At 34.6% G+C, this 13,609-nt stretch overlaps 1 protein-coding gene across 1 annotated transcript in view; it reads left to right on the plus strand.

Annotated features, from left to right (window-relative positions):
• LOC144446734 (polycomb group RING finger protein 3-like) overlaps positions 1–13,609 on the plus strand; it is a 66,171-nt gene that overhangs the window by 153 nt on the left and 52,409 nt on the right. The gene's annotated exons all lie outside the window — the stretch shown is intronic.

Here is a 13,609-nt window from a genome sequence, read left to right on the forward strand (position 1 = left end):
AAAATAAGGGTGCCTCGAATATTTCAACTGGCTTGTTCCACACAGAAAGGCTTTCATGGAGTTGGCTGTTTGATGGTTGATGAATTCCATTGTAGTGTTTTATGAGTGCCAAATGAGAACCTGGCAGATAAGCCCAATTTATGTCAACTCAAGCCGAATGATCAGGAAGAGCAGTGTAGCTTTGAAAAGGGCGTGCATTGTGAGGATCATTCGGCGAGGTATCCTCGCTAGGCGAAAGGAGAAGCGGAAAGAAAAGAATCCTCGCTGAACGACTGAAGCATGAAGTTTGCATTTCAAGGGTTTGTACGAAGGCCACGGGAGGGGTTGACACATGACAAAAATAGCTCACCGCGTGCCTCCTATTTCCTTCCAATTGTTAAAATAGGTTGCACGTTCCTCGTATTGCTAATCGAAACCTTTGTTGGTGGTGGGTAGGTTGTAGTAATAGATAGTCTAACGTTTTAAGAAGTTTCAATGGTTTTAAGTTCACACTCGAGACAATGAGAAGAAGCAGAGGGGGGGGGGGGTACGTTACAATTACAAAGGACATGGGTGATGTATCGAAAGTCTTAGATATTTGTGAACGTAAGGAGGAAGAAGACAGAGATAGCTGAGGTTGACTTTGCTATGCTACATAAAAAACAAGTAGTTGTTTAAATTCCAGGCATACGTTACAACATGCACTAGTTAGTGTACAATGTATGGTGAGAAAGTGTCCCTTAAATTTGTTGAAATCATGACGTTCTTGATACATGACTTAGGATTATCTAAAAGATGCCCTTTGGACATCCAAGGCTAATCTATCCATAGACCTGACTCTTGGTTTCCTAGCAACCTGCCTATATGCACTGTCTGGGGTGGTGACTAGAGGAGTACAATATATTCATTTAAATTTTAAGAAGGAAAAAAAGATCATTTTAATTGCACTCAAAGTGATATATATTTTTCATATCACTCGGTATTATTTGATTAAAATTAGCAGTGAAAATATCCATGGAATAATCAATATTGGAAATATAACATAGTAATTCATAATGGCTCATCAAGAATGTTTTAGGTTTGGATAGGAATGATAGAGAAGAAACGATGGTTAGATAAAAAAGGCCAATATTTCAAGAATGAACTGTGACAGATAGCTGATGAAATATTGATATAACTGTGAAGCTTATTCAAATCAGTAACTATGATATAGCATTTAAAGTAGCCTTCAGCATCTGCTATGATTGCTCTATAATATTACCACTTTGTGGGCAAGGTCTTCAAAAAATTTCAACTCTCTAAATCTTTCTGTGAGAGTGTATCCTTTTCGCATGGACATTTCAAATGGTTTAGTGATCATTCATTAGTGAAAATGTAGTCACAAGTATAAATTTTTGAAAAAATAATTTCCAAGCTGTTGTATTTCCTGAATGTTGTGTTTCAAACTAAGTTTTGATGATACAGGTAGAAATATATAATTAGTGGTCAAATATTGTAGAATATGTCAGGAGGGGGGTTTGTGTCAGTTCGTATTTTATGAGGGGGAAGGTTTTCAAGAATTTGAATTAACAATCTGAGAGGTGAAAGGCAGAGCAGAGGTTAACAGCAATGTCCATGCATACATGTATGTGTGGGAAGATGGTCAGGAGCATTTTGCACGGTATAAGTCAAACATTGTTAACATATTTTTAGTTTTAACTAGTCTGTGCCAATGTGTATAGACAGGCTGTAATTATCCATATGGGTTACATGAATGTGTCAATTTCATGGGAAGTAAGAATTTTTCAAAATGTTGGCATCCGTCTTGTTCTACATAGAATGATTGAAGTATCCATTGAAAACCTGTATCTGTTATGTGTAGTACTTATATTTTATATTTTGTGTGATTTTCACATGTGATCATGACATGATAGAGATGGCTTCATCTGAGCTGGATATAATGTATCAATCTCAAAGTGTGTTGCAGTATAGATTTCAGCCTCAGAAAAACAAGTAAAAATTGCGTATGATTTATTGAGAATTTTCCTAACTAGAGTACTGACATTGATAACCTTATAGAGTCTAGCTTCATTGTATTACTATAGCAGGATAGAGATAGACAGAACAATGAGAGGTTTATTTGGTATCACTTGCATGTACAATATCTGTATTAGCTAACAGGGATTTTGCTATGAGTTTGGAACCCTGGTAACAGGAAGGTGGAAATTTTGATAAAACTGGCACAGTTTCCCATACATTTGTATCATGATATTGGTAGGGAACCTCAGAAAAATGACAAGAGAACTCAAGTAGATATCTTCATACCACCCTTAGCAAAAACACTGGTAGGGAACCTGGTAAAATGACAGGAGAACTCTGTTAGATTTTACCTTCATTGTACTTACATGTACCACCGTTAACAAAAACACTGTCTATTACAGAATACAATATATTGCTATCATCAGAAGGTTCAAATGTTAAATTTTAAGTTTTACCTGTATTTGCTTGATTAGAGTAATGCCTTCTTTCATACTTGACATTAACCCAGACCTGTCTTAGTGTTAATGAGCTTCTTGAGATACAGTAACACCGAGACAAGTCTTTTAGCTAAATCCACGTTCCACCTAATATTTAAGAATCCTCAGAACAGACATGTACAGAGATAAAACATGATTAAAATTAGATAGAAGGGTACACACATGTCCTTGCCATCCATTCTCATTGTGCAACATACATACATCTATGTAGAGTGGGCATATGAGAAGAACGTTGATAGTGCATATTTTTGACATTGAATGATATTGAAAATTTAATGAAATGAACAATGATATTAATAATTTTATGAAAAATAATATTAGCACTTGATGACTATGGTATGGTTATATAATCATTTCATAAATTGTATTAGCAGATAATATCAGACATTCCACGAATTGTACAGTTCTAACTTATATTGCCATTTTATATCGTGTTTGTTGATCATTTAATAATGCACACATGTACATGGTTATCACTGCCTGTGTGTTTCACTTGATGTATTGTTAGGATATTTATGTACACAACACACAGGATTCCCCAAGGGATGTATGTTTTTTGTAACCTCTTTATTTATGCGTGCTAGGGTATGATGTAGGAAAGGGCATCATTTTGTGAGTAAGCTCAGGTAAAAAGGTCTTTAATTATATTATATATACACCTTAGTTTGACTGGTATGAAGTAGAAACAGCTGTTGAACTTGTAGCATTGCACAGAAATGTGAAATACTTAGTAACACAGTATTGTTTGACTGTCAGCCTCAGGCTGTAAAAGCTGTGTAGAAAGTGTGTGTGGCTAACACATTTGTTGCTAATACTGTATTCAAGTTTGGTGTGACTGGCATGTCTTTGACCTTTTTTGTGGGTTGAACATTGTAATGTGTAACTGCATGGTTTAGGGCTTGGATGTAAATTATTGAAGAAATCAAGGAACAACTGTGATGCTAAAATGATTGGGAAAAGTCTGGAACAATGTTGTTGTACACACAGGTTAAATTTGTTGTCCTGTTAGACTAGAAGTCCAGACTAAAATATTTCTTCTCTTATCTGTGTCACTGAGAATTTTGTGTATTTTTTTTGCAATAATTTCTCAAGGCTTCAGAACATTGCAATGAAAAGAGGGAGACTTGTAAAATGTATTGAGAGTGATAGATAGTTTAACACAGTCTGTATACTCGGTAACTTATGCTGATTTGAACTGCTTACTGCCCGGAATGAATAATACCCCTGTTGTCTGAAATCTCATGTAACTGTAAAGCCACATTGTATTTGCTTTAGGTTTTAGAACCCCAAATAAGAGAAGGGGAGGGAGAATCATGTCACATTTACACACACACACACACACACACACACTGAGTCTAACAGGCAGTGTTTAGATTGATACTGTTTGAGTCTCTTGTAATACAGTAAATCTGGTAAAACAATTATAGTTTCCACTGCAATTGAGTTTTGTATGTACAAATGTATAACTGAGTATCTGTGTAAACTACTAGATGTGTTTCAGTTAGATTATTAGTTTCCCATTGCTTTACTTCTATGGCAGAACAGTACTAAATTTGATGACTCCACGTTGTGCACAGTTGGAGTTATGTGAGATGCAGGACGAAATGTCACCACCATGATGTGACTGGTGTTTACATGATTACAAGTCCACATCATATGGCGTAAGTTTTTTGAAATGTGTCTCCGAATTCCTCGTAAATGGTAGCATAAGATCTGTACTCCTTTGAGTAGGCTGATATACATATTACATCTCTGTTTTATTAGATATTTGGTATAGTTTAGTTTGTGTTAAATAATTCATATAATTTGTAATATGAGATGGCTGTTTCATGGTTATACTGGGAGTTGTGTACAATGTAGACAAAAATTCTTTGCAAAAATTCTTTATTTGGGAGACAGAATACGGGAACAATTTTGTGATGGAGAAAAGTGGAAAAAGTTTGTGTGAACCATTGAAATGATGATATGTATGACATAGCAGCACGTCTTAGTTTCACTGAGGGAAGGTGTCAGGGAAGGTTGGCCTCACAATTCATAATGTTCCAACATGTCAAACACATTGTAATGTGATCACAATGTAAACAATGTTTTGTACCAAAGGTCTTACAACCCCTTGGAATGGGCCAAGCTAATCTGGTAACTATTGCCAAGGAGATTCTTACATTGGTTTGTATTTTTTGGGGGAGAGGAATCACTATAGAACATCTGACATATTCAGACAGATTTTAGCTTCTATCAGTACTGTCACGTAACTACTGTACATTTGTATATAACACAATCAGAATATCGTTGTTTGTAAATGTATGCTATAGATGGCTAGAATTGAAGGAAGGAAAGTATAGACAGTTTCAATGCCTGCATGTCACATGATGTGTAGCTGTTTTCATGTCATTAGACAAATCATCTGCTGTCATCGGACTTAGTATTGACGGTATTAGGACCACACAATACATGTGATTTCTCTAGGCATTTTGCCCGAGTTCCTGATTAAAATTGTGAATGAACCTGTGTATACATACTGTGCAGTACATTTTCAGCCTCTGTGCTACTATTGTTCTCACCTTCAAACAAAAGGTTGCTCGTTGTCACATTTTTGTATGCTCAAGTTCAAGATCTAATGTTGAGTCCAACTCGGTGCACTTGAACCAAACACATACACTGTAATGTTATGCAAACCAGTGTTGTATTTGTAATACAAAGTGATAATGCACCAGTGGACTGCTTTTGTAAGTGTAAAATTACATAGGGTACATAAGGTAGCAATTGAATGTTTTAAATGAGGCTTGGTTCTATTGTAATAGAAACCACTAGAGTATTGTATGAATTAGAATAGAAAATTAATCATGGCTGTAAAAAAAATCACAAATTATAAAAATTTTATTGTGTGTCTGTGAATGAATGGAAGTTGATAAGAAAGCTTAAATGTGGAGGTTTTTAATTTGAACAATCTGTGGCAAATGTATTTTTGGGGGTACATTCTTGTAAGGTTGGAAAGAAATACGTCAAAGGTAACCACAGTTGTGAAGAAATAAGACACTTGAATTTACAGATTTATGGGGTGATAGTCTAATATTTTGTAGAGATATGATCTACCTGCCATACCTACACTATTTATTGAGTTGGTGTTTTCTCTCAAATTATGTATAAAAATATCATTAATTAGCGCACAGGAAATTGTAAATTCAACACTACCTTCTCAGTCTTCTTACCAAGGTTCTAAGATTTCAAATGAAGTAATGGGAAATAGAATATGTAGAGGTACAGGTAGATCTCTCTCGGGTTGTGTCTTCAGGGTCAAAATACTTGATATCTGAAATGAAATTCTTTCAGGGAGAAGATGAATAGAATGGAAGTCTTTAGTACATTTTATATTTAGTTTTGAGAGTAGGGATTCTGCATGTGCAATTGACCCTGTGTTTCAGGTACTTTTCAAATTGTTAGACGAATAATTATTATTATTTAGAGAGTAATAATTCATTTTGACAGGTTGCAGTAGTTAGAGAAAGAATTGGAATGACGAGAAACATACTCAAGTTTTATTATGCTGATATTAAAACCTGTAAAAGGAAGTACATTCCTGTATCTGTGTTATGTTAGAATATCTTGTCCTGTGTCTTGAACTGTGTCATTTATAGGAGAAGGTGACAGTGAAACAGGTTGAAGCTTCCAAATTGGAATAACTTAGCTTAACTATAAAAAGCTCTCGACAGCAATTTTTAGCTGCAAATTTGATGAGTCCATCTGTGTCATTATTGGCGACTGTCTGTCTTTTCAATGGCTGTACATGTATGTCTAACTGAAGCCTAATGGATATCACCATTTCAAAGCTGTTCTCAAGAGCTGCCTTTTGTGTTTTACTCCATGACGGCACTGAGTGTTCAGGAAATACAAAATCATTGTTTGTTTCAAGACCAGTGATTTGGTCGTTTGGAAACTGTGGGTTTTCCCTGTTAGCTTTTAATACTTCATGTGCATTTTTTAGTTGCTAAGTGTTGGCTGTACTCAAGTGATCAATGTCAATATTAGTATCAGACAAAGACTTTGTTTAGTGGAAACTCTAAATTTTAATATATTAGTGGAATTCCTGCCTTTTACATGATGGTAGGCTTTATCATATTAATTAATCATACAAGCAGATATCTGAAAAGGAGTTTTGTTAAAATGAGCTAGTGATTTTTTCACTAACAAATTACACTCAGATATCATGGAATCCGTGTTTAAGTTTCATGTTCTGTATCTAGAATTTAGTAAATGAACTGTGAACAGTGAATACATGTAGTTTCCATTTTTGAGCCGATACATAATGCTTTGAATTTTGTCGCATTTTCTGTGTCCAAGAAATTAGCAAATGTACATTCTGTTGCGATGATTGTGAGTGTATTTGGTAGCATTTCTTTTTCAAAACAAAGTTCACAAATGTACAATATACATGTACATGTACCAGAACAATGTACAATGTACATGTACCTGTACATGGCTCGTATTAAGCGGTGATCAAAAATGAAAATAAAGTCATGTACTTCAAGCAACGTTATTAGTTTTAAATAAGTTATGAGTGTATTAATCTATCTTTTCATATTTCAATGCTTAAATATACTACATTTAATTTTGTTGAGGAATATGAAAAATTGATAATATATGCATGCTTCTGTATTTCCAGTTTTGCTAGGATAATGGATGAAATATAGTCATTATTTATATTCATATTGCGTAAATGCCACACAAGGAGGGACTTAGTAATTTATCATTCAGAAACAATGCAGGATTTTAAAATCTTCAGTTCCTATACATGTAATTGCAATAGTATTATTAATTGTCATTATTAATTAAGAAAATAATAATAATTGTAATAACAATAGGCAAATTATTAGTGGAAACATGATATATAGATTTAGTCAAATTAGTGATTGTTCATGCTATTTTTTCTGTCAATAATTTATTGTATATTTAGCCTGTCTACGGCTGAATCTGTGACTCCACTACATACATTTTGTACATGTATACACATACAATGTACATGTACATGTAGTTAACTATGGTATATCAGTGTAGTATAGTCACAGATTTAGTCAGTCGACAGACTATTATGTAATATACATGTACTACCTCTTCTGTGTAGAAAACACTGTGTATATATTTTATTAGATTGACTCGTATATTAACGAAACCCTGACTGTATTATACCAATTGTCTCTTGTGACTCTGTAGTGTATATTTTACCAAATTTACTGGCTGTATGGTACCAGTGTTCTCAAATGTCAACAACACTCCATTGTACTATAATACCAGTCCTCTCTTGGCGGTGAAGAGAAAACAGTGTATAGCTTAGCCTATTTGTGACTGTATGATCCCGACTGTTCTCAAATGTTAGCAAACTCAGACTATTGTGTCAGTTGTCTTTTCTGTCTGTGTACTCGTAAGAGAAATCTACTGTGTATATTTTGCCATATTGTCTGACTCTTTGCTACCACTGTACTTAACCCTCTTACGGTGAAGTCCATATAAAAGATAGTGGCCATGGCAGGATTAGTTTAAAACTACATGTATGACTGTATTACACCAGTTGTCTCATCACTGTGTGTAGAGAAATCTGCAGTGTATATTTTACCAGATTTGCTAGCCCTGTGCTACATGTACCAATGTTGTCAAATGCTAACACTCACACTGTACCAGTTTTCTTTTTTGTCTGTGAAGAGAAAAGTAAAATGTGTATACATTTATTTTACCAGATTTCGTAGCTCTAAGCTGCCAGTGTACTTAACCCACTGCTTCAGGTGAAGTTCATGTAAAACTAAAAGATAGTGGTCATGACAGGATTAGCATTAGATTATGACTATGACAGAATCCCATGTGAGTGCAAGTGTGGCTTACATGTACTGGGGTATTTGCATGAGTGCTTGCAGTGTTCTCTGTGCCCATAATATCATGAGCATAGCGAGTGCAAATACCCCTGAGTACCCACACTAGAACTCACATGGCATGGGATTCTGATATATTATTTACAAACATTTTAATATCTGAAATGGCAAATGTCCATAAAAAGTTATAAAAATCGTACAACGATTTCTTGTGCAGGGAACGATCGCGTTGTCATTTGCATACAGGCGTGCAATGTTTTCGGTATTGCACTGCAGTGAAAATACCACTACGTATGCATGCACCAGTGCAAGTAATCTCTGCTCCATGTGTAGTAATATATTATATCAGTTTTTCTTCTATGGAGAGGAAAATGAAATAACAAGAACAGGGGTGTTATAAGCTAGAGTGATATTCAATGGCAGACAAATTGTATCTAATACAAACCTGATAATGGTTACTCAAAGGTAGGCAAATTATATCGCTAGACATCAGACCTGTCTGATTTGTTAATAGTTATGAGTTTACTAATATCCTCATTCCACCAGGGAATTTTACTCAAGGTAAAAAAAATGATAATTTTTTATACATTGTAGAATGTAGTTATAATTAGCAGAGTACGATTAGGTAATATTTCATGAAGTGCAGTTCTTGTAGAAATGTTTTTTTAATCATACATTTAAATTGAACATTTAAATACTTTTAAATCATACATTTGAATAGGATCTGTGCTCTGCAAATGTCAATTTTTTAATCATTTATTTATTCAAAGGTATAACACTTCTAAACCACATTTAATGTGACCACTACAATATCGCCCAGAGACTTGGCTATCTGACGTGAAAAGGTCGTCCACCAGAACTGCTGAGCTAGTATGTTGAGTCAGATGGTGTGAAGTCTCTGGGCTAATAATAATGGTTTTTGGAATGAAGACTTCACAAATTTGACTGACTTTAGCATTCTAAAAAGTGAGAAACATAATATATTTACATTTACATGTATTGTTTAGCTAGATATTTCCATTGTATGCCACCCTGTCTACATTGTGATCTGTAATCTTGCTTTGTTTCTCACTATCCTGGTTAGTGAGAAACAAATCAATGTAGGCAGGCTACCTGTATACAAAAACATGTCTACAAAATGATATGAAATTTTTTCCTGAATTTTGAAAATCTTACCAAGAAACATGGTGTGCAGTTTACCTTGACTGCGAGATTTGTTGTCGCTTCCGTTCCATGCTACTGTCATTAGCAATGTAAGCTACAGCAAAGTGGAAGGCAAGCAATGATTAATCTGTCAGTCTCCACAGTTTACTGGTAGTTTGTGAAAAGATGTAGGATATCATCTTTATGCACAATTAAGAGAACTTTGTAAACCTGGCTAAAAAAAGAAAAACAACTTGACCATGACATAAAAAGGTGGAGCAACTTCATAGTGTGCACTATGGGTCTCTGTTGCTTTGTTTAGTATTAACAAAACTAGTCTCCATGACATTGCTGAGTAAACGGGTAAAGTGTAGGAATGACATTCACAACTGTCGTGCATAGATGTGTGAAGGTCAGTAATTTCAAATAAAGGACATTGTAGTTGAAGGTTAGCAAAACAAGTCACTGTGTACCTAACCTCCAAGTATTACAAAGAGAACAACAAAATGATAAAATCCCACAAAAAACAGATTGGCATCATACAATGTAACACTGCACGTACAAATGTAGGTGTGACATCAAGAAAGTATCAACTCAACTCGCAGACTTACTGTATGTACGTGGGCTGGATAAATTCTACTTTCATTTGATGTCTTTACTTTAATAGCTTGCCTACTATTCTATACTGGTACTTGCTGGCAATCCTCAAGGACTAGTCAAGGTAACTGTCTCTTTTCATTTGTGTGTGTCAAACACCGTCATCAGATCTGTTCAAGGATGGATATAAAACAGTCTTGGCTAATAAAATCTCTCTTTTATTTCCCCAGTCTGATAAAGAAAGTGTTAATTTTCATCCCTCTTAATTTGTACTAGGGTTCGATAGGTGTGCTATTGTTGTCACGAGAAACGATTAGTTTTTTCAGCGCCAAGATTACGTGAACATGTGTTTTCAAGTATATTAATCAAGACAGAGAAAATGACCTAAGTGTCAATAATATAGTATTACATTACTATATGTGTAATTCTTTGATTTACAATACATATCGGCTTACTTTCAGAATGATATCACAGTTATGGTATACATGTATGTAGGAAGGCAAATCAATCCGTGTTTTGAGTCTGTGCTTCTGAAATCATTGCTTCATACAGGTATACATGTAACATGTGTGCACTGCAGTGAACAACCATCAATATTGTGTCTTTAATTTGTAATTGTGTTTAACATAATTTGGTTGAAGCAGTCGTGATATTTCACCTTTGATATATATACCATGAGAAGCTGCTGCTTTTACTTATTTTACTAATACCGTATGTCTTTATAAAATAACTCTTTTTAATCACCTGTCAAGACCTGTTCTAGCCCTTTCTTGATGCTACCTTTCTGGAAAGAATGCAATTCCCGCTACCTGAACTAGAATATTACTGCCTCCCATGTACATGTACGCACACCATAAAAATAATGAACACTTGATTTCTTGGTCGACACTATACATGTAACTTCCACTCCACGTGCTTCACATTCATTACTATTGGCGCGCATAACAATAAGTTGACCTTCTTGTTCTGTTTTGACCCTCTAGCATGAGGTAAAATGCTATTGTAGGTACCAAGAAGTACTTGCGTTTACAACATACAAGCAGTAACCCTCCCTGTTTCTTACTGGTAAAGAAGGTTTTTGAAAATTGTTACTTCACTGTGAATACACAGGTTTAGTTGTGATTTAAAATATTACAACAGCAATATTACTTCTTACATTGATAATAATGTAGTGCTAACACAAACATAAGTTGATCAGTGGGATTTACACCACTAAGAATGAATTTCAAATTTGTAGTTTAAACGGAAAGTAGGCATACAAAATGTATCGTACATGTAGATGGCAAAACTACACTTTATCGATATAGATGATATACACTATAGATATAGGTATACATGTAGATGGTGAAATGATATACATTATAGATACAGGTGTACATGTAGATGGTCAGATGGTATACATACATGTACAATTATGGTTTCTACATGTACAAATGTGTATGGTGCAAGTACTTGTAAATTGTATGCAACATTCATGTGACATAAACCGCTATGATGTTGGAGTCATACCGCTCTAGTCATAACAGGTGTCACAGGGCTAACGGATAGCATCACCAATGATACAAGAAACAGTCTTGGATGTATACCATTGCCTACAACTTAAGTCATAACTCTGTGATAGCTAGCATCACCAATGATAGAAGAAACAGTCTTTGATGGATAAATGTACATGTATATGTGATGAGACTTGATATGATTAGAACAAGACTTCATAGAGGATGTCATCATGGTATATCTGCATTTCTGAGATGGGTTTGTGTTGTCCAAGGAACTTAATTAGGAAGGAGTAGTATGCGTAAGCATGGGCTCTAGTGATGCTAAGTATTAGATATACTGGGTGGAATGAACGATACATATATTACATGTATATGTATGTCTAGAAAATATCAAATACATGTATATTGAGTTTTCAAAGTGAAAATGGTTGCTCGACTCTTGGTACCATACCTACATGTACTGGTAATACCTACTTCTAGGAGCTAGGCTAGGCTAGGCTAGTCAAGCATCCATTTTCGCATTGAAAATTCAATATGTTTTATACCTTCTAGTTATTTCCATTGTTCTACCCGATATATTTAACAGCAAACTTCACTAGAATATGTGCGGTGGTGTGAGTGTAAGCAGTGTTTTGTCGTACCAAAGCAATCCTGTAAACTTGACAATTTCATGTAACAAGTATATTTCACTTGATATTTCACTCAACCAGAGCAGTCCTGTAGACTTGTTATAAACAGGTACATGTACCATATATATGTAAGGGATATTTTATCCTATCTGAGCTTTCCTATAAACTTGACAATGAAAAATTGCATTTTCTGTGCTACGGTTTTTGTAGCACCTTATCAGCTGTTTGGTTGACAAGTTGGCCAAATCATGTACATATGAGTCTACTTGCAGACTGACACTGAGATGTAATAACAGAATTAACTACCAGGGGTCAAAAGTATACCATCACTTACCACTGCACAAAAAAGTCATTCTTGGTTACTGTTTGCTCTAAGGCTGACCTGAAAAGACATGTTATTTGTGAGTGGATGTTAAAAAATAGCCAAATTGAAACTGATCCGACAAAGTCTGGGCAAACGCTGATAAGGTCATTGTGTTTATGATTGATGAGGCAGTCCGAGCAAAGTTTGTTGTACAGAGATTTCATTCACTGTGTTTCATTTTGATAACAGGATTTGATATTATGTAAGTATTATTAGTAATTCAAAACTAACAGCAGTGTCCAGTTTCTATTTGTCCTCATCTAAGCATATATGATTTTGAATGGAAAAATTATATTCGAGTTGAAATCAATATTTCTATTTTGCCGCCTACATGTACATATTTATGATATAACGTATAAAATATGATAAAGTATAGCTATATGAATGTATAGATTCAAGAGTATTATTCCAAATACAATGATTTGTGTGGTTTACTTGACTCGAACTTTTGATATCGGATATCAAATATATGCCATTAAAGTCACACGAGCAGTAACTGGAGTATTAGTTTTGTGACCTGACAACCAACAATATATTCACTGAAAATTGTTAAAATACAACAATATAAAGACAGTGTACATGTTATGTTAATTAGAGGTCAAGTTTATCTAGAAGTAGTATAGTAACAGGTTGAAATCATGATTGCGTTGGGGGAACTGATTTTAGGGTGTGGACCCAAAAATCAATTTATTGGATTCATTGTATGTGTGTAGCTAGATGTAGACAAATACATTTATTATAGTTAATTCAATACTATTCAAAACATACAATATTTTACAAGCAAATCATATCTAACTGACTAGTTTCAAACAACATTCCAGTTACAGCTACATTGTACAAATGTAGTGATTTTTACCAGAATTATTGAGAGCTTGGCTGGGTCTGTATTGTTTATTGAGTCTGAATGTAATCTTTGTGAATTTCCTAGGTTGTATACATATGTACATGTAGTTTGAATGTTATCTGATACAATTATGGGATATATTTCTGTTGCCCAGCACAGATTGTGAGTTGTAAAATGTGGTTT

The sequence above is a fragment of the Glandiceps talaboti genome, chromosome 15 (genome assembly GCF_964340395.1).
Source record: "Glandiceps talaboti chromosome 15, keGlaTala1.1, whole genome shotgun sequence".
NCBI lineage: Eukaryota > Metazoa > Hemichordata > Enteropneusta > Spengelidae > Glandiceps > Glandiceps talaboti.